At 40.7% G+C, this 22,654-nt stretch overlaps 1 long non-coding RNA gene across 1 annotated transcript in view; it reads right to left on the reverse strand.

Moving 5' to 3' along the window:
- Positions 1 to 874: 874 nt before the first annotated feature.
- LOC134585784 (uncharacterized) overlaps positions 875 to 22,654 on the reverse strand; it is a 171,780-nt gene continuing 150,000 nt past the window's right edge. The window contains exons 2-3 of the long non-coding RNA XR_010086545.1: positions 4,301 to 4,402; positions 875 to 1,247 (exon numbers count right to left, since the gene is read on the reverse strand). This is a non-coding gene — a long non-coding RNA (uncharacterized LOC134585784). The remainder of the gene's footprint in view (positions 1,248 to 4,300; positions 4,403 to 22,654) is intronic.

Raw genomic sequence — 22,654 nt, forward strand, 5'->3', positions numbered from 1 at the left:
CACAGACTAACCCCCCCACACAGACTGATCTCCATACACACAAACTGACACACACACAGAGTGATCCCCTCCACACCCTTACACACACAAACTGACCCCCACAGACACAGAGTGAACCCCCACACACAGACTGATCCCTACACACACAAACTGACCCCCCCACAGACACAGACTGAACCCCTCCTCCCCACACAGACAGACTGGCCCCCCCAACCCCCAACACACACACACACACACACACACACACAGAGACTGATTAAAACTTACCAGGAATTGCCTGGATGCTTCTGTTCAGAGCTGAGCTTCCTCTCTTGGTCTCTCCCCTGTGCTGTGCCCCTGCAGCTTGTGAAGGAAGCCGCAGTGCTCCCGACTTCAATTTAAATTGGGGGGGGGGGGGCACTGCATGATGTAGGGGGGCCCATGGCGTGACGCCACTGACCTTGGGTGCTTGCCGGCTGATTTCACTCTTCTCACAAGTCACTTCCAGAAAACGTCAAATGAACAACAATATGAGCCGAATGCCAGTTCATTGCCCACACTTTGCTCTGATTGGTAGGAAATGATGATTGCATCTTCAAATTGCAAGTGTTTTATAAGGGACTCCCATGGACAGCATAATTAACCAACTGATGAAGCTGAACATCCAGTGAAATGCATTGCGTTACTGAGGACTATATGTTGCATAGCTATTTAGTTGTTTTGATATTGTATTTTATTTACTTGATTAAATTTGTTCCATTCACTATTAAGTAAAGTGGATTCTGCAAAAGGGTCCATGTATTTGAGTGGAAATGTATAGCTTCATCACTTTGTATTCTAGATACTTTACAATATTGCACTATATTTGTGCTTCCTCTTTTTTTTTCGGGAGCGGTATAATTATATACATCTCTCAATTGAGGAAGTTTTGTGACATTTTTACAATTTACTACACCCTTTGTTTTCACAAGCTATAAACCCATTATTTCATCAAACATAGCATTCATAGCCAATGTAATGCTCAAAATTCATAAAAGCTTTAGAAAAGAGAAATGTCTTTATACACAGTAATCTCTTCCAAGTGTCACCTTTAAAATAATCGTGTTATTTGTGATTCACCATAGTTTACGTATTACATTTTCCATGTCTGTTTTATGCATGCTTGTGTAAAGTCTATCTTATCATATGTATGTTTAAACCGGATGTTTCCTCAGTTCCAGTTTTAGCTTTTTCCTCATGTCCTTATGTGACTTGATCTTGATAGGACTCTAAATAAAAGCAAAAATATAATTTCATTGTGATACAAAAATATACACAATGATTTGTTATATTATTAAAATTATTAGAAAGTTTAAGAAATATCATCAGGTCCCACAAAGTTCTCTCCCTGTATTTGTGTTTTATAACTGACAGAAGCAGGAAACACTATAGAGACTAACTGTCCGTTTTCAAACTCTGTCTGACCCAAGGTGCATGTATATGGCTGAAGCATCTTGTCATATCCTAAATGTAAGGATGAGTCTCTAATTTTTTTATACAATATATGTTGTTAAAAAAAAAATCTATTTCATTTAAAGATTGATGAAATAATTGCAATATTTAAAATAGTCTGCAGGTGACAGATGCCCTTTAACCCACCCTAGGCATCCTCCCCCAAGCTCCAGTAACATACACACACTCTGCACATCCTCCCCCAAGCTCCAGACACATACACACACTCTGCACATCCTCCCCCAAGCTCCAGACACATACACACACTCTGTGCATCCTCACTCACTCCCAGTCACTTACACCCATCCATCCTGTTTTTATAACACTAAGTCATCAACCAGTCACTTACACCCGACCTACAAAAAAAAAAAAAAAAATAACTATTCACTTCCAATATACTTAGAGCAAATTACTATTGCATACACCACAGGTCACCTATCAGTTACTGTAAACACATCCACCTCTTACATACCATCCTTTCCTCCCAGTCATGTACACTCATTAAACAAGAATCATGCCACTTTCCACCACCCACTGTGCCACATTCAACATTTAATCACATATCCCAAATTAGATGCATTCACATAGCGACTCATTTACATCTACCTTGTCACATTCAGCCATCTAACCAATGTGCAACTTGCCCCCACCACCCATCAACTCAGATGCAACCACACATATTCCTACCCAGAGACCAATTTACACTGACCCATCTAATTGCGAGCCCCGAACCTACAGTGTTATCCACTAAGCTGCTTACATGACACTTTGGTGAAATAGTAAACTACTATTAGTAAATAGTAAACTACTAATAGTAAAATACTATAACTCAGTTATAGTAACAGCTTTGTTATTTTTGCTAACATTTTCTTGGTGTCGTCAATAAACCCAAAGAGATGCAGACATAAAAAAGGGTGTGGAAAGACTTTAACCACATGCACATAAGCACCTAAAGAAATCATACACCTTTGGCACTCCTAATATTGTGTACTATAACTCCGACAATGCTTATGCAGCCAGTATGCTGGCAAAGTATCAGGGGAGTGCAGTTCATAACATCTGGAGTACTGAAGGTTGCCTATCACTGTCCTACACCAAGCTGACCCTTAGCCCTGCTTTTGTGTGGGTGGTTTGGGGTTTGGACTGTTCTTATACCTATAGACTAAAAAAACTACTTTTTGAAAACATTTAGCTGTTTTTATCAGTGATGCACTCGTTGTAATATCTGACCTGTAATCGCCAAAAAAAAAAGAAAAATACAGATGAAATCCTGTTATTAAAATAATCTGTTCTGAAGAATTTTTAGCTATAGTAGTTGTTTACACAGTTTTACAGGCAAAAGTGTGAATATAATGTTGATTTGTTTTTTATTCCCACCACCCTTGAATAACTGTATTTATACTAAAGCTATAAATATGGACTACAAAATTTGATCTGTCCTTTACATAAATAATATTTACTTTATTTTATTACATAAAAAAAAAAAAAAAAAATACATGCCAATGCTGAGCCATGGGACAGATTCATCTGGGACGTCTTCAAAAGGGACGGCACAGGAAAGTTGGAAAGTAATCTTTATCTAACTTACCTTTCAAAATGCAAATGGGGTGATAGAAGGGAAACTATAGTCCCAGAATAATGATTGTTATACTCTAGACCAGGGCCGCCATCTGGAGGTGACAACCACAACGGTTTTCACGGGCCCGGCAGCCTTGTGAGGCCCAGCCGCCCGGGCCCCACATGTAGCGGCGGAACAGCCGCCGGTGCAGCTGCACCGGGACCCACACGTTGATAGGGCCCATCAGGTGGCCCAAGCATTTAGTGCCACCCGATGGGCTCTACATCTTCAGGGTCCCGGTCAGCGCTTTGGCTGGGTCCCTTTCAAAAAATTGCAGTCACAAGTACTGCTGGGAGGAAGTGACAGCCGGTCACTTCCTCCCAGCTCACTCCGCGTGGGAGGAGAAAGAGAGACAGGCCGCGAGGACGGGAGAGTCTGCCGACTCCCATCACCCCCAGCCACCCTCATGCAAAGAAAAAGTAGCTATGTGTGTGTGTATGTCAGTATGTATGTGTATGTATCATGTATGTGTATGTATGTGTGTATGTCAGTATGTATGTCAGTATGCATGTATGTATGTCAGCATGTATGTATGTCAGTTTTTATGTATGTATGTCAGTATGTATGTATGTATGTCTGTAAGTATGTCAGTATGTATGTATCTGTATGTATGTATATGTGTATGTATTGCAGAATGTATGTATGTGTCTATATGTATGTGTGTTTATGTCAGTATGTATGTGTGTGTGTATGTATGTATGTCCTTATGTGTGTGTGTGTGTGTATGTATGTTAGTATGTGTCTGTATGTCACTATATATGTCTGTATGTCTGTTTCAGTATGTGTGTCTGTTAGTATGTATGTGTGTGTCAGTATGTGTGTATCTTTGTGTGTGTGTGTATCTGTGTCCTTTTTGTATCAGTGTGTGTTTGTGTCTTTGTGTGTATTCCTGTGGGTGAAACATAGAAACGTGACGGCAGATAAGAACCATTCGGCCCATCTGGTGGGATTTGGAGGCGGGATTTGGGGGTGGGCTTGGAGGCAGGCCCACAGGGGACCAGACTTTGAGCAGTGTTAGGGGCCCCAAAATTTCTGATGGCAGTCCTGCACTAGACTATAAGTTTCCTTTAAGCCATATTGGCCCGAATTTGTTTATTAACTCCATTGCCTTTACCACTTTCACCTCTGCATAGCAGTAAAAGCTATACAAATGAAATTATAGATGGCCAGTATACTTTGTATACATCTATATAGAGAGCACCCATGTCCTACCTTATATCAGCACTTGATTTAGTTCACTTATAACAAAAAATTCCTGGAGACTACATCCATCTGCATACTGCTTCCTTCTATGATGGGCTCCTTCTTTTAAACCTAACCAGAAATAATTGAAGAAAAAAAAATAGATGAGAAAATGTTCTATGCAAAAGTACATAACAAATAACAGATCACTTTAAAGTACATCTGTCACGAAAGTACACCGAGACGTGCCAAAGTTGTTCATTTTCAAGCAGTTTAACACTAAATACAGCTCCATGGATACCCTCAACCTGGCTCCTACTGGAGATATGGATAAGGCAGAGATTACACATTTTCTTCTGAGCATACCAAATCATACTAGCAATTGGCATTGTGATAGACTGAAAGCAGTCATCTGATATTCTCAGTCAATCACAGCTATCCATTGCTGCTCAGGCTAATGCTCCCTCCTTAACCCAAGCAGCACAGAGGGGTTGGGATGCTGGGTAATCCTCCTTTTGCATGAAAACACTAAAAACAGTTTAACCCGAATGAGTCTGGCGCCAGGAAATTCCAGACACTCTCACCACTTCAATGAGATAATACATTTACAGTCCCTTTAAACCACATATGTGATGAAATAAAGCCTAGCTTATGTTGGGTCCTCACCTCTACTTAGAAAGATACAAGGAAAATGCCATTTGACACAAATATAACTTCTGTAGCCTTGCTAATGTTTAGATAGGCTGCTGCTCAATAGGCCAGTTTGGGATTTCTCTTTCTCTCCTAATATTCATAACAGCGTAATGACAGGCAAGCTGTGCGCATTTTCACTTTCTCATAATTCTAATTTACCAGCCTGCCTTTTACACACAGCATGGGGGTTCGGTTTGGGAGATGGTTACTATACCACAAGATATACATATGCTTTCTCTAGGCAAATGTGCCACAATAAACACCGAGAATGGCAGTTTCTATGGGGGCCAAGGGGCTGAGGGTATTATGATTGAAGCTAGGGTAACATCATTCAATTCACCTGTATTATTGGACTAGGATGTGACGATTTTGCCGACTGAGGGTAATGTGGGAACTATGGAGCAGGGGGGTGAGGGAACTATTGACTATGGAGCCACATAACAGAGCTCTGCCTAGTGCAAATACTCTTAGAAATCATGCATGCTGACTTTTATGGCATGTACAGTTGTGCCCAACAATGTTCCACTAACTTTACTGGACATTCAGTAAAGGTTTTTCTGAAATTGATTTTGCGTATGCTTTGTACAAGATACAAACCTCACAATGCTGTTCGTAGAAGTCTTATGTTGAAGAGTCACATTAAGGATGAAACAATCTGTACATGTGTAGGCTTTCTGGCACTGCACCCTCTAACCTAGGCTATGATTCAAACACTGTCTTTAACAACATTATTGTCCTGAATGTTGATTAACATTAACTTTAAAATTTATATAAAAGTTACTTGCCAAAATAAAAAATTATTCGATGCCCTTGAAGTCATCTTCAAACTTTCTCCTTATTTTTCGGAATTTAAACAATTAAGAAATTAGAAAGACGAAAGTAATTAGATATGATTTCATACACTTTGAGAATTGGGATCTGTAAAGCAAAGTGAAGCAAGGGTAGATGGGATAAGCATTTACAGGCCAAATTTGTGATTTGAGGAGATGTACCTTGAGAGACTGAAGTGAAAAATATGACCTAATTAGTTGTAGAATATATTTACATGTGGCTCACAAGCAGGCAACAAGCCTTGCTACATACGGGCTGCCCCAGTGGTGTGTCCTCATTGGCTATGGGATAATATCAGAAGTAAAGTTCCAATTCATCACCCATGACCCCGATTTTACGCAATAGGGACTTCCCCTCCAGTATGCTCCCATAACAATTTAGAAGTAGAATATTTTATTTGGAATATAGGAGAAGCAGGGAAAGGAAGGTAATCAGATACAGGTATTTGTATAATTTAGATAAAAGTTTGTTGATTTTTATTGATATTTCAAATAATTAATATTTATTTTTTTCTACAGTATTTCAGTCATATATGATTAAATTCTTATATATTTTTGTTAATAATGACACACTAACTAAGAGAGAGATAAGTAGAGGACATAGAGAAGGAAGGCGAGGGAGAGGGAATAGGTCCAGACCATCTGCAAGCCTAGAAAAAAAATAAAGGAGTGAGCTGTTTTAAATAGCAAAATGAGATGAGGACCTTAAGGTCTTGGTTCCCCATGGATTCCAAGTGTTCTTTCAAATACATTGGGTAGATGTGCCATATATTTCTGTGCATGTAAGATGTGGTTGGAAATACTCCAAAATGTAGCAATCAAAAGTCTAGCACAAGTAGAAATTTCATGGATATTTTGGTGCTTCTGGTGTTGTAGTTTAAAATAATAAAAGGACAAAATATATTTGTAAGTACTTTTTCATATACTGTAAAACACGAGTCTATACATAGGTGTTATCTTTGATACAAAACAAATTATTCACAATTGGACACACAGAATACTTGGACTTAGAAATTAAAATAGGTGTAACACGAATAACCCTAATGCCATAAATATATTTACACATACTTACATGCATATACACGTATACTCACATACTTACATACAGCATCGGTACAGGGAGTATGAGTAAGCTGTGCAGCCAGTGCAGAGTGACTCCAGCAGCCTTCTCAACGCCAGCTTCATAGCATATTGGCGGAACAGGCACTTACCACTGGTAAGCACGTGGCTGATCTTTCCAGAGGGGGGGTAATCTGTGCACCCAAAGCTGCCTTTCAACCGTGAGCTATTTACTGCCCCTGCCCTGACCCTCAGTTAGCATGCCACTGCATTTGGTTAACCCCTTAAGGACACATGACATGTGTGACATGTCATGATTCCCTTTTATTCCAGAAGTTTGGTCCTTAAGGGGTTAATCCATTTTCAAATGAAAATAGCAAGACTCTTCAATTGAATTCCATAGATTACTTTTAACTACAGAATGCAGTCACATTAAATCACATAATATTGCAAAAGCAAATTCAACATTTAGTGAATAAACCCCTCAGTATGAGGGGTAAACAATATATTTATATTTTTACATTTGTCAGAATACAAAAATAAGGTACATATAGCACATAGAGAACATGGTACTTCTTCAATGTTTTTAAAGGCTATTTTCAAAGCACTGATTTAGAAGTAAATGATTATACAAAAAGGTGTCAAATAAACAAAAATGGAGATCACATCGCATGTGAGTCAGAACATACAACAGAGCATTATGCCCACGCATGTGCCAGCAAAAGCAAATTATTCTTTTCAATCAAAGCTCCTATCAGCGCAAACTCCTTTGCTGACTGGTTGGAGTGATTAGACCTCTCCTGAGATGTATTTTCAGGACATTTCCCTGCTGTGATTGCAGAGAAGATGTTTGTGCTTTAGCAACAGCAACTGCCTCTCACCTAAAGATTGCAAATAGGCAGGCAGAGATCTCTGCTAGTTGCTCTGGTGTAAATGTAACCTGCAACATTCATTTTATGGTTGGCGCTTTTATATATTTCTAAAAATGATTAGTTTTTTAAAAATAGATATTGAATGAAAACATGTGGCTTCTATATTTTTTATTTTATGTCATTCCCGAAGTATCAGGAAGAAGAGTTTTTGTCTATGGGTCACTTTTATTGAATGGTTGTGTATTGAAATGTGTCAATGAAAAAAATGCTATCTGCTGATTTTGCCTACTATACCTAATTATGGCTAAATACATTTACTTGTAAACATACATATATAAACCTATTTCTCCTAAAGGAATCAGGAAAAAAGTGAACTATTACACTGAAATTGTCAAAATTCTACAACGACAAATGTCACTGGAAGAAGCTTTAATTTTCAAAATGTGCACTATAAAACAGCAATGAAAGTTTATATTTTACAATATAATATACAATTACATTTACTTCTTGGAAAACAACATCAATTACCCCAAATGCATCACTGTTCATAAAGAAAGATAAAATATTAAGGGGTGCTTGTCATACCTATTTTAACTCAAGCTCTTAAAAGAGTATAAAATCCTATCTATACATTGTACTAAAAGATTTCCTAGCAATTGTATAAATTGGGGAGGGAATGAAGGGGAGGGGACTATTTAAAAATAGGTATTTTCCCCATCCATCATTTAATTCTTTGGAATGATAACATTTACTGACAAGGGAGACCACAGGAGCTTCGTCTGCTCCCCACACATAGCAACCACTGCGCATGCATGCTCAACAAGAACAACAGCGCAAACTAATACAATCAAATAAATGTAACACATTATAAGTGGTGTATTGTCGGATGCAATGTTTGGTAAATAAGCTTATTTGTGTTCTATATATAATGTTAGAATGTGGTCAAATGATATGCATTCCAATGTAAATGTAATGCAAATGTTGAAAGAGACGATTTGCCAAGAATTCTCAGATTTCCTGGCTGTCTTTCACATATGTGTCCTATAAAATGTGTAATTCCTTTAAGACTTGAATATGACAAGATGAGGTCCTAATAATAATACAGATGGAGTTATTAGTTCTGACATCACATATCTAATACCACTGAAATGTGCAAAAAGGGTGTAAATACGTAGCCTATGAAATAGAAAAACATGTAAGGATAAAATGTTTCATAGTTACATAATTGTCTGCAGCTACGCAGCTCCAAACACAGCAAACTGAGACGTAAGGTGTGTTCTGACATCTTTCTATCATGGACAGCATTGAGTTTTTTGGCAATTTAAGCTACATTAGCTCTTCTGCCTGATAGGACCAGATGGGCTAGCTTTGGCTTCCATGTGCCTCACTGAGCCTTGGGTGCCCCTGACGTCGGTTCACTTGTTGTCCTCCATTGCACTACTTTTGGTAGGTACTAATCATTGCATACCAGGGACAGCCCACTAGACTTGCCGTTTTGAAGATGCTTTGACCTGGTCATCTAGTCATCACTATCTGGCACTTGTCAAAGTCAGTCATATCTTTTCACTTGCCCATTTTTCCTGCTTCCAAAACATGACATTCAAGAATTGACTGTTCACATGCTGCCTAATGTATCCCACCCCTTGACAGGTGTCATTGTAACGATATTATCAATGTTATTCACTTCACTTGTCAGTAGTTTAATGTTGTGGCCTATCAGTGTACATATCGATTACATCCTGGAATATTCTGTTTATGCAAAATGGCATCCAAGACTTCTTAAATTTATAAGACAACCTGCTTAGGTAGATAATTCCACATCTTTATTTTTCTTACGCTAAAGAACCATTTTCTCGGCTGTAAGCGAAAACACCTTTATTCTTGTCTCAATGGGTGACCTCTTGTCTGTTGTATATTCCTGCCAATGAACAGGTTAGTACATAGTGCTTTGTACTGACCCTGAACATATTTGTATAGTGCTATCATATCCCCTCTATGGAACATTTTTTCTATAGAAGACAAATGCATTTTTTCTAGCGCTTTCATAAGTAATGTTTTCCATGCCACTTATTAATTTTGCAGTTAATCTCTGCACCTTTTTCTAGTTCTGCAATATCCTTCTTTAAAACGGGTGCCCAAAATTGCATGGCATAATCAAGTTGGGGGCTTACTATTAATTTATAAAGAGACAAATTATATTTTGATCATGTGAATCAATACCACTTTTTATACACGAAAGCACCTTAGTCCTTTTCGTTTTATGTTATAACTACATTTAATGTATAGGCACCAGATAATTTTTGCACTTAAAGGCACCTGACAAGTTTGGCATTCTCATGGGCAGGACTCTCCTTTACTTTTGTACTAGTTAGTCTATTTTTCAGACATCAATCTTTACTATTTTGTCTATGTTCCCATTGAGTGGACACTTTTATAAATAAAAGTAATAATAATGGAAAATTCAAGCAAACTCATCTTTACTTTAAGTCTGTATTTTTTAGATGATTCACTGCACAGAAAAAAATGAATAATATAGCCGACAGATTCAAATATGTTCAAAATCTACAGAAACGTATCTGGCAGATGAGAATATGTCCTCCTTAATGACCTGTCGATATAATAAGATGAATTTAAACAGACATTTTATAAAATGGTGAAAAGCACAAATTGTCAGAAAGTGAAATAATTAGGTACTATTAATCTCTGGTTACTTTTGAATTTTTTTTTTTTTATAATTGTATTTACTTATGGGAATCCTAGAAAGAAAAAGTTAACTCTAAAAGGTTATTTTAAAACACGGGTTTGATCCATATCATTTGGTGCTGCTTATCACTTATTATGTTATATGTTGTATTTTACACAAGATTTGGGGAATTTTTGTTAATCTACTACTGCCATTGTTGCGGTTGCTGGCTCGCCGCGTGGCAAAGCTGTGCCCGACCGGCACAGTCTATCCGGCGGCACAAGCTTACCTGCTCACCGGCGAGCCGACAGCCGCTTCTCCGCATCTTCCGACCGTCGCGCCCGGATCCAAAATGGCGCTGACCGCGTGGTCGCGCCTGAACTCAGCTCCGCCACCGAAGTTTATATGGACGTGCGCGTGACGTCACGACGTCGACGCGCACGCACGTTCTGGGGTCAGAGGTCGCCCTCTGACCAATCAGACCTTTGAGAGGGATATTTAAATCCCTAGCTCACTCCAGTACCTGGCCCTGTCGTGGTTTCCTGTTCCTGGTTTCCTGAGAGTGCTTTATATTTGTGAATCTGATTTCCTGGTATCCTGATCTTGGCTTTTCCCTGGTTATTCTGAATTCTGGTTTCCCTGACTTGGCTTGTGTAAACAGTATTGTGTATTTTCTGGCTTCCTGGACCTCGGCTTTCCCTTTGACCATTCTCTGTCTCTAGCGTATTAGTCCGGCCATTCTAAGGTCCGGTTTACGCTCTGTCCTTTTATTTTCCTTTTCTTGTCTATGTATATGTTTACATAGTTTCTGCGTGCTGGACCACACTAGTAGTCGTGACAGCCATCCATTGTATATATAGAGAGCGCCTAGATGCTTTTTTGTTTTATAAATATATTGCAGTGGTTAACTAGGTGAAGAAAGCCAAGGAGGTAAGCAACAAAACAAAAACAAAAAAACATATTTGTTCTTCTGCATTGCCATCCTTTAGATGACTTTGCCATATCATGGGATTTACACAGAAATGCGATATGCGAGCATGCGGGCTTGGAAATGTCTTCAATTGATGTATGCATTACACCCCAGTCACCCCACTGCCACTGACATGTGTTCCCTAATAAGGGTTAATAAGTATACAGGGGTGTATATAAAAATACCCCTCTCTGTCTCATTAGAGATATCTTTGCCAGAAGCTCAAAGAAGCAAGGTGTAAGGTCAGTGTAGGACCCGCTTAGGGGGGTCTGCCTTGACGTTGGCAGGCGGGCATTCCCTCCAATGGCCATTGGAGCAACTAAATGACCTCTATTTGTTTAAATATTCATAAGGATTTAGGAGAGAGCGCAGGTAACTTTTTCTTTGTTTTTTACTGTATGTATTGGGGCTGATGTGTACTGTGGTTGCTGCTGCCGCTCAGGAGTGATGGGAGTGAGCGCAGGACTTGTTTTTTTGTATTAACAGTGACATGCTTCTTATGGCTAAGGAAGGTGGAGGTATGTTTTTTTAATAATGCACATGCACAGTGCACACATATAGATTGTGTGCAAGGTGAGAAAATCTGAAAAACACACTGCATTTGTACTACCAAAAACATAACACTGCTTTTAAAAGAACAATATTTCCCAAAAAGTGATATTTGCACTTTACAGTAGTACCATTCATTTGTATTTTACACTCACTCGCCATCAAATGGTTATGTTAAATAATTGTATGACTGTAATTTCCCAGTTTTTTTTTCTTTATACTAAATATGCTTACTTATCCCTATATTTAACAAATATGAGATGTACAAAATAAAATTAAATGTAGAAATCCACACCTCTTAATCCTGCAACTGGGTGCCTCCATCTTGTTTTCCTGTCAGTCATGTTATAAGGTCTGTCCTTTGCACCTGTCAGTCACTATAGAGAAATACAGAGAAGAGGAGAAATAAAACAATGTTTAAATTTTTCCTCTTCATTTGCCTTAAAGGAGCACTATATGGCCATGAAAACAAACATTAGGCCCCCCTTCACCCTGGGCTGAAGGGATTAAAGCCCCTTCAGCCACTTACCTTTCTCCAGCGCCGGGCTCTCTCGGCGCTGGTGACCTTTCCTCCCCCTGCCGACGTCAGATCCGAATGTGCATGCATGATGCATGGCAAGAGTCGCGCGCACATTCAAACCGCCCATAGGAAAGCATTACTCAATGCTTTCCTATGGATGTCCAGCATCTTTTTTTTACTGTGATTTTCACAATGAGACATCCACTAGAGGCTGGATTAACCCTCAGTGAAACATAGCAGTTTCTCTGAAACTGCTAAATTTTCAACTGCAGAGTTAAAACTAGAGAGACCTGGCACCCATACCACTTCATTGAGCTGAAGTGGTCTGGGTGCCTATAGTGGTCCTTTAACTGTGCAGGACACCACAGGATTTTGATGTAATTTGCTAAATATGTAACATGAATATAAAAGAAAACAGGGCATCTCACATAAAAAAGGTTAACACAAGCTATTGGTGATTTTGAATGTTTTATTCACCAGGGTATATTCCAGAGAAATGTCAGTCCCCTTTAATTTGGAAAATATATTAGTAACACATTAATTTTTCACTCTATGTATGTGACATATGTGAGTGTCATCACCTCAACTGGACATCTGATTAAATTTCATAGAGGAGGAAATCTTAGTGTGAATAAAACAGATTACAGGCCCTTTAGCGTTTTATGCTCTCAGAATGCATAACTCCTTCACAATTCATTCACTTAAAAATGTGTCCATATGTAGCAACATGAGTCATTTTATAATAATATTAAAATGAAAACTCTAACAAATGGTAACAGAAAAAAATATTGGACAGTATGTGATTACATGACAATTTGGTTGGAGAATTGTATAGCACATTTATAATCTTGTGGTGGGAGGAAAGGCGATGGAAGATGCTATGCACAGATGAGGTAATGGATGACCGTATGGTGGAGAGGCTTTGCAACAATCCAAATGTAAAGTGTGTGGGAGAGAGAATTGAAAAAATCCAACATGTGATAAATTACACACAATAAATGGAAATGAAATGGGGAAAACAAAGTTAAAGGGATAGTCCAGGCACCCAGACCACTTCTGCCCATTGGAGTGGTCTGGGTGCCAACTCCCACTACCCTTAACCCTGCAACTGTAATTATTGCAGTTTTCATAAACTGCAATATTTACATTGCAGGGTTAAGATCTCCTCTAGTGGCTGTCTACTAGACAGCCACTAGAGGGACTTCCGTGTTCATAGAACACAAAAAGTGTTTTAAAACGACGCTGGACGTCCTCACGCTATGTGAGGACCTCCAGCGTCGCCGAAATCCCCATAGGAAAGCATTGTATAATGCTTTCCTATGGGGAGGTCTAATGCGTGTGCGCGGCCATTGCTGCGCATGCGCATTAGGTCTCCCCCGCCGGCTGATGTCGGCGGGGGAGGAGAGTAGGCGGAGAGCTACCCAGCACCGAGGGACATCGGAGCTGGACCCCGGTAAGTCACTGAAGGGGTTTTAAACCCTTCGGCAACATGGGATGGGGGGTGGGAGGGAGAGGGGCACTAGAGGGACCTGCAGTGCCAGGAAAACGAATATGTTTTCCTGGCACTGGAGAATCCCTTTAACCCCTTAAGGACTGGACTGTTTTTGCAATGTTGTACATTTGCGACCAGGCATCTTTTTGCACTTTTGTGTTTTTTTGTAATTTAATTTTTAAAAAAATGAAAAAATATGATGAAAAATAAAAAAAAATACATGTTTTTTGACTTTTATGTGAAAAATATTTTACTCACCTACAAAAGTGAATAAAAAAAACTGCTAAAAAGATTCAAAATTTTGTCCTGAGTCTAAAAATACCCAGTGTTTACATGCTTTTTGCTATTTTTTTTTGCATGTTATAGGGCAGGGGTAGGCATCCTACGGCACTAGTGCCATGCACGGCACTCAAGGTGTCTTTGCACGGCACTCAAGGCTTCTAGAGCCAAACGCACTCTGGCATATCAGTAGTCCCTGTAAAACTTCAGAAATCTGCTAATACGAAGAGGTGGTGAAGGACAATCCTCAATTTATGCATTGCAGCACGTAGAGGTAGTGATCTCAGATCACTTCCTCCCAGCACTTGTGAATGGGAATCCACACTGGAGTAGAGCAGCCCGCAGCTGCTGTGGCGCCTCCTGTCCTTGATCTGTACCTGGCCAGCCTGGTCCCCATTGGAACCCAGGGAACCCACCCACACTGCTAGACATACACAGAAATGCAGAATAACCCTCCCCTCATACAAATAATACGAACAGCCCACACACACACAATCCCCACAAACACAACACCACTAACAATATACATACATGCACACAACCCCACATGCAATACCCCAAACAGCCCCCACACACTACCAAACACACAACGTGACATAACAATCCACACACAATTGTAGATTATGCTAGCTTTAGTGTACCTATAATCTTAATTTTATTAATGACAGGAGGCGAGTATTTGCTTAAGACTTTCTTTACTTAAGCTTCACAGCAGCACTTTTTTACTTAGTAACAAGGTAACCAATCAGAAAAAAGAGATAACAAGGTATATAAGTCCCTCCCAGTGATGTCATTTCCTCTTTCTGGCTGCGAACAAACAGGAACCGGAACAGAAGGAACCAGATGAGGAATTCAGGATGTCATATGAGAAGAGATGCTTGAGAGGGAAACAGGAACGTAGACTTGCGTTCTTGAAGGGTAGAGGTGAAGTTCGTGAAGGAACAGCAACTAGCTTTGACTTCTTAAGGGGGTTTTATGCTGAAACGAGAGAGCAGAGTCGAAACCAAGGATTAATCCGTGAATTGGACTTGGAAATCATGATAACCGGTTGTTATGCAACATATGTTATAATTTGTTAGAACAGTTAAGCTATACAGGATAGACAATAATAGCTGACCCCATGGAAGTAAGGTATAGTGTGTTCGTTCTAGCCTTAGAACTTACCTTAGAAACTTACCTAGTTGGGCGAACCTAGGGTGGGAAAAAACCGAAGGTAACAGTGGTGGGAAATACTCGCCTCCTGTCATTAATAAAATTAAGATTATAGGTACACTAAAGCTAGCATAATCTACAATTTTATAACATGACAGGAGGCTTCGTATTTGCTGTTTTAACGCTCCCCAAGGAGGGCTAAGGAAGCGTGCACAGCGGGACGAAAGTAGAAGTTGCGGAACGTCTGTTCTCGGGACCAGTCTGCAGATTGAAGAACGTCTCGAAGCGAGGCTCCCGCGTTGAATGCCCCCGATGCTGCCGCCCCTCTGATGGAGTGGGCTCCGAAGGAGGCTTCAATCCCGGCTAGGGAGAGTAACCACCTAACCCATCGGGCCAGGGTTGTGGATGACACTGGATTATGTGGCTGGACGTATGAGACCAATAGTTGGCTGGAAGTCGTGGAACGAAGTGAGGAGGTGAGTAATAAGTAACGAGAAAGAAGAGACACCACGCACAATTTTGGGTGGTTAGGAAAGTAAGGGTAAAATATAGAAGAAGAGTTCGATTTTGTTCGTCTGGACACGGAGAATGTGACACCCTCTGGGGAGAAATTGATAGCGTCATGGTCAAATGCTCGAACATCTGATATTCGTCTGAAGGACACTAAGCAAAGTAATAGGGTGAATTTTGCCGAGAGTTGACGGAGGGAGAGATCTTCGTTGTCCGGCCAAGACTCAAGGAAACTGATCATGACATTAACGTCCCACAGATGGGAGTATTTTGGTTTGGGGGGGCGAGCTAGTTTGATGCCCCGCAAAAGTCTACAAACCAGGTGGTCCTGGCCCACTGGAACTCCGTCTAGAGGAACATGGGCTGCCGAGATGGCTGAACGAGAAACGTTGATGGATCTGTATGAGCGGCCTAGATCGAAAAGATGAGAGAGGAAGTTCAAAATGTATTGTCTAGGGGCCGTAAGGGGATCGGTATTCCGTTCCAGGCACCAATTGCACCAAGTGTTCCAGGAAGAAAGATAGCATCTTCTAGTTCCAGGGGCCCATGAATCCCAGAGGAGTTCCTTAGATCTCTGTGATAGTTCTCCGAAGTGCCAGGTACCCCTGAAAGAGTCCAGGCTACAAGGTGGAGGTGGCCTTGCGTTATCATTGGATGAGGGTTCCCTTGAGGGTCTTCTAGGAGGTTTGGCCATGGAGGCAGAAGGAGGGGATCTTGGCAGGAGAGGTCCAGAAGATCCGGAAACCATGCTTGGCCCCGCCAGAGCGGTGTGAGTAATACAAGAGTGATCTGTTGTCTGCGAATCTGGAGGAGAGTTCTGGGAATCATCGCAAATGGAGGAAAAGCATAGGCTCCCGTTGTCGGCCAATTCTGAAGGAAGGCATCTACCGCTAAACATTCTGGGTCTGGAAGCCAGCTGAAAAACCGTGGGACTTGAAAATTTGTCCGGGAGGCGAATAGGTCTAGGGTAAACGGGCCCCTGCGTTTGGAGATGTGGAGGAAAACTGTTCTGTGTAGGCGCCAGTCGCTGGTGTCCCTCCAATGTCGGGAGAACCAATCCGCAGTGATGTTCGATTCCCCTGGGAGATATTCTGCTCGAAGTGTGATGTTGCGTTGGAAGCAAAACTCGTAGATGTCTTTTGTCACTTCGGAAAGGATGCGGGATCTGGCCCCGCCCAATTTGTTGATGTATTGGACAGCTGAGACATTGTCCATCCGAAGGAGAATACAGCAGTTCGAGAGGTGACTGGTCAGACTGCGAATTGCGAACGAGCCTGCGATTAATTCCAGACAATTGATGTGGAGAAAGTGTTCTGAGGTGGTCCATGGTCCTCCGGTGGAGGTCGTATGACAGGTTGCACCCCAACCTTGGAGGCTTGCATCTGATTCCACTACATAGTCCGGGGTGGGACCGAAGATTGCCTTGCCATTCCAGGCTGACATGTGACGGAGCCACCAAAAGAGTTCTTTCCTCACTTCTGCAGTAATCGGGACCCTCTGATCGTATGATGGATGAGACCGGAGGAATTGAGCTTTCAAGCGTTGCATGGCCCGGTAGTGAAGGGGGCCTGGGTAGATTGCCTGAATCGAAGCAGAAAGCAGGCCTACAATCCGAGCTAAACCTCGAAGAGGTAAATCCTCCTGACGAAGGACTTTGCGAAGTTCCTTTCTGATCGCAGATAACTTGGACTGGGGAAGGCGAAGAACACAAGTTGAAGAGTCGATCTCGAAGCCGAGAAATTGGATGACTCTGGACGGGGACAGTGATGATTTCTCTTGGTTTAAGACGAATCCCAAGGACTCGATTAATCCAGATGTGTAGTTCGTCTGTGAACGCAGCCTGGATGCGTCTTCGCAGAGAAGTAAGAGGTCGTCGAGGTAGATCAAACAACGAATGCCCCTTTCTCGAAGATGTGCGGTGACTGGTTTGAGTAGTTTGGTGAAGCACCACGGGGCGGAACTCAGGCCGAATGGAAGGCAGGTGAATTGGAAAATTCGGTGGTGCCAATGAAAGCGGAGGAAACGCTGACTGTCTGGGTGTACTGGTACCGAGAGGTAAGCGTCCTTGAGGTCGAGGCGAGAGAACCAATCACCTGGCCGTAGAATGTCTCTGAGGAGGTGAATCCCTTCCATTTTGAAATGCCTGTAGACAACGAAAGAGTTCAGTTGACGGAGATTGATTACTGGGCGAAAGTCCCCTGATTTCTTCTGGACTAAGAAGATGGAGCTGAGGAAACCTCCGTCTAGAGGAGCGAGTTGAATTGCTCCTTTTGTTTGAAGAGAACGTAGTTCTGAATCTAGAAGAAGGCTCTGAGACTTCGACATTTTTGGATATTGAGGAAAACCTGTTTGAGAAGGGAGAGAATGAAACTCTATGGAATAACCCTGAACTGTGTTCAGGACCCAGGTATCTGAAGACAGAGTCTTCCACATGTCTACACAGTGTGACAACCTGCCCGCATGATAAACAGTAAAAAGGTGAAGGGTAGGAAATCTCACCTGTTGGATATCTGTTGCGTCCGCGGGATCTGTACCCTCTTCCTCTATCTGCCCTTTGGGCGTAGGAGCCTCTTGTTTGATAGTTGGGGAAAAAAGATGATGAAGTTGGGGTTCTCTGGCGTTGGTTTGTGGTCCAGAAACGGCTGACTGTACGACCCCTTGTACGGCCAGCCCTGCCAAAAACCCGTGAGGGTTGATAATGAAATACCCTTTTCATGGATGACTGCGCCTTGTTTAGCGTGGCGTATAGGTTTACATGCTTATGTAGTTCTTTAATATATGGTTCTCCAAACAATAGACCCTTTGCTTTGGGGCCCAATTCTTTGGTTCCCAAGTCAGCCAGCTTGGCATCCATACGCAGCAGCACTGCTTTTCTACGCTCAGTACAGAGAGATGTATTAGCGTTGCCCAGCAGGCAAATAGAGCGTAGTGCCCATTCTCTAATCACAGATGGGTCTAGAGGGCCTTCATTAGATAGGGCTTCATCAGACAGTAGAAGAATTTTAGCTAGGGGTCCTAGGATATCTAGCATTTTGTCTTGGGTCAGGCGTAGGCTGCGCTCAATGCCCTTCTTTGGATCACGGCCCGATCTGGCCAGATATGTGTGGAGCAGCGTATCAAACTCTGGGGTCACTGCAACTCTATCAGGTAGAGTGGGTCTAGGACATTCTGCTCGTAGTTTTTTACGGATCTCCCGCTCTAAGGGTCTTCTGATCCAGAAGTGAATATACTGAGCAAGATGGTCTGGAAGTGACCATTCAGATGATCGGGGATATCTAATTTGCCTCGGGTCAAACAGAGGTTGGCCAAGTGCATCCAGGAAAGATTCAGCGTCCCCAGATGGATTCGATCCGGGTATCTCACTTTCAGTTGGGAGATCTCCCATGATGGATTGAGGGAGAGGAGCACCTTTAAAGGGTGCGTCGGGCCAGTCTTCCCCTTCATCTGAGGAGTGGTCAGCCTGCCATTCATCCAAGATGGCTAAGGGGTGTAGGTCGAAGGAGTCTTCCTCCTCTTCCGACAGGGTAGGCTGGATGGAGTGTTGCTCTCTGACATCCGCCTGTTTAGGGCGCTTCGCCGGCTCTTTCCCCTTACGTTTGAGAGGTTCAGGCCCATTCCCTTTCCAATAACGTTTAATGGGTTTGGAAAGGTTTCTATTTATGGAGTCGGACTCCTCCGCATCTTCATCAGAATGCGGAGTTTCCGAAATTTTTGCCTCTTTTGAATCCACGGGCAGCACCCGAGCCAGGGCCTTTTCCAGTGAAGCAGCTACAGCTGCGTTAATAATTGCTTGCAAATTTTGGTCTTGATTTGAAGCCTCCATAGCAATAGTGTTGAAACCTATGGGGCAAAATAGGCCAGTGTTAGAATGTATTTAAAGGCCGTCACGGAATATTACAGATTGTTATAATTCCACATTGCAAGCTGAAACTGGGGGTCACCCAGTAATAAATCACCTCAGGGAATACTTTTTCACACCCGTATAGAGGTATCGTGGCACAGACAAAGCGGGCCGATCATGGGCTGTATAAACAGACAGCAATCATATTTAATAGTTCATCAACCTTATACACATGAATTGTGTAAATTTGAGATGTATTAATCATAAATTATATATGTGGAATTGTTCAAAATAAGTATTTGAGAAATATGATTCCAGTTATATATGAATAAATTGGTTTTAAATTCCAGTAAAACAGATGTAATATAAACTTCTCCCCAAGGGGGAGCAAGACAGAGGTAAAGCTGTACCAGTATAGTGGTGAAGGTAAAACGAAATTAAATGAAATAATAAGTAAGAAACTTTACACAAAAAATAAATAAATAAGGAAATACTTAACAAAATAGTTATATAGGAAGAGAAAAATATATAAACAAAAGATGAGTTTAGGAAAGTAGGTAGTAAGCTCAAAGGATAAAATAATATGTAAATAGATAACAGTGAAGGAGTATGACAGAAAAATTAATCGGTAAAATAGTAGTAAAACCACAGAAACCCACAGATGTAGGAGACAGTGGCACTCTGACCTGTACTGGTGTGAAGCAGCAAAGAAAGAGGAAATGACATCACTGGGAGGGACTTATATACCTTGTTATCTCTTTTTTCTGATTGGTTACCTTGTTACTAAGTAAAAAAGTGCTGCTGTGAAGCTTAAGTAAAGAAAGTCTTAAGCAAATACGAAGCCTCCTGTCATGTTATAAAATTCCACAAGCAGCCCCAATACACAGCCCACATTCATATGTATCATACACGATACCACAAACTACTCCTGAACATATATAATATAATAGCTCATATACGCACAAATACAAATATACAAAGCAATTACAGTATAAATAACACAAGCAGAATATGGCAGCATACACACCTCATTTAAAAAAAATAGAATCGGCACGCTACAAGGACATCACAATCCTATATCGGCACAGTGCTGCTAAAAGGTTGCCTATCCCTGTTATAGGGCTATAAGAACAAGTAGGATATTGCGGTTTCAAAACATACATTTTTAAAATGTATCAATAGTGACATTGTAACACTATTATCTGTCATAAATCTCTGAATAACACCCCACATGTACATATTTTTTTTAAAGTAGATAACAAATAGATTTGTTTGCGTGTGAAAAAAGTAAAAAACTTAATTGAACGCTAATTTTGGCCAGTGTTTGTGACTAAGTGGTTACTAAAAAAGACTGGACATACCCCATTTGCAATACCTTGGGTTGTCTTCTTTTGCAAATTGTAGGCCATCATGGGGGTAATTCTCATTCCTGGGGTACCATACGCTCTCAAAGGCAACTTAACCAACCTGGCCATTTTCAATGTAAAAATATTTGACCCATATATTTGACCCTGTAACTTTCAAAAACACTATAAAACCTGTACATGGGGGGGGAGGGGGGAGGGGGGGTACTGTTATACTCAGGAGACTTTGCTGAACACAAATATTAGTGTTTCAAAACTGGAAAATGTATCACAACAATTATATCATCAGTAAAAGTGCTGTTTGTGTGTGAAAAATGCAAAAAAGTCACTTTCACTGACAATATCATCGCTGTGATATGTTTTACTGTTTTGAATCACTAAAATTTGTGTTCAGTGAAGTCTCCCGAGTAAAACAGTACCCCCCATGAACAGGTTTTAGGGTTTCGTAGAACGTTACAGGGTAAAATACAGTGCTAGCAAATTAAATTCTCTGGACTTTTGACCTGGGTTTGCAGGCAGGTCCCTCAAATTGCAATCAATAAAATTACTTAATTATGTAAAAATATTACATAAATACACACATAGAATTTAAATATATATGCATATTTATATATTTATGGACATATGTATAGTTCGTATTCTTTTTATTTATTTATATATACATAGATATATATACAATTTCATTCTAAGTGTATTTTGATATAAATATATATTAATATCAAAATACAGTTAGAATAAAATTTCATATAGATATATTATTATGTTTAAATTTTTTAATTTAATTTAAATAAATTATTATTTGTATGTTATAATACATATATACAATATATATAGTTATTATATATATTATATATATACGTGTGTAATTTAATTATAAGTGTATTTTTATATTAATATATGTACATATTAATATAAAAAATACACTTAGTATGACATTATATATATGATATATAGACATATATTATATGTATATAATATATGTCTATATATCATATATATATATATACACATATATAATAATATTTTTTTTTTATTGACTTTAACTTAATTTTTTTTAATGATTTTACACTAGCAGGGAGACTGCCTGTCAGCACAGACAGTCCCCCTGCAGGCAGGCACATGGACACCTATTGTGACCATGTGATCGCTCTGTTGAGCGATCACATGGCCAAAGGGGTCCTAATCCGCCATGGGGAGACTGTCTGGGCTGCAGACAGTCTCCCCACACCGGGAGCACCGCCGATCGCCGCCGATTGCCGCCGAGGGAACGACAGCGATCGGTAAGTAACTAAGACCGTTAGGACGGTTCAGGACCGTCAGCGGTCGGCAATGCAAAAATGCCGATGACGGTCGTGAACCGTCCTCGGTCCTTAAGGGGTTAAAGATTATAGATAAGCTACATATAGAAAACAATGGAACCTTTCCACTCTTTCTATTTAGATTAGACACTTTGACACATGCTGGTCAAAATTTTGATTGGTATTTAAAGTCATGGCTGCATCTGTTGTTTTTTTAAAGCCCCCTTATGACTTCTCTACATTTAGCTGCCCCCCTAGTCACCTCCAAATGC

This window comes from Pelobates fuscus, chromosome 2 (assembly GCF_036172605.1).
Source record: "Pelobates fuscus isolate aPelFus1 chromosome 2, aPelFus1.pri, whole genome shotgun sequence".
NCBI classification, from domain to species: domain Eukaryota; kingdom Metazoa; phylum Chordata; class Amphibia; order Anura; family Pelobatidae; genus Pelobates; species Pelobates fuscus.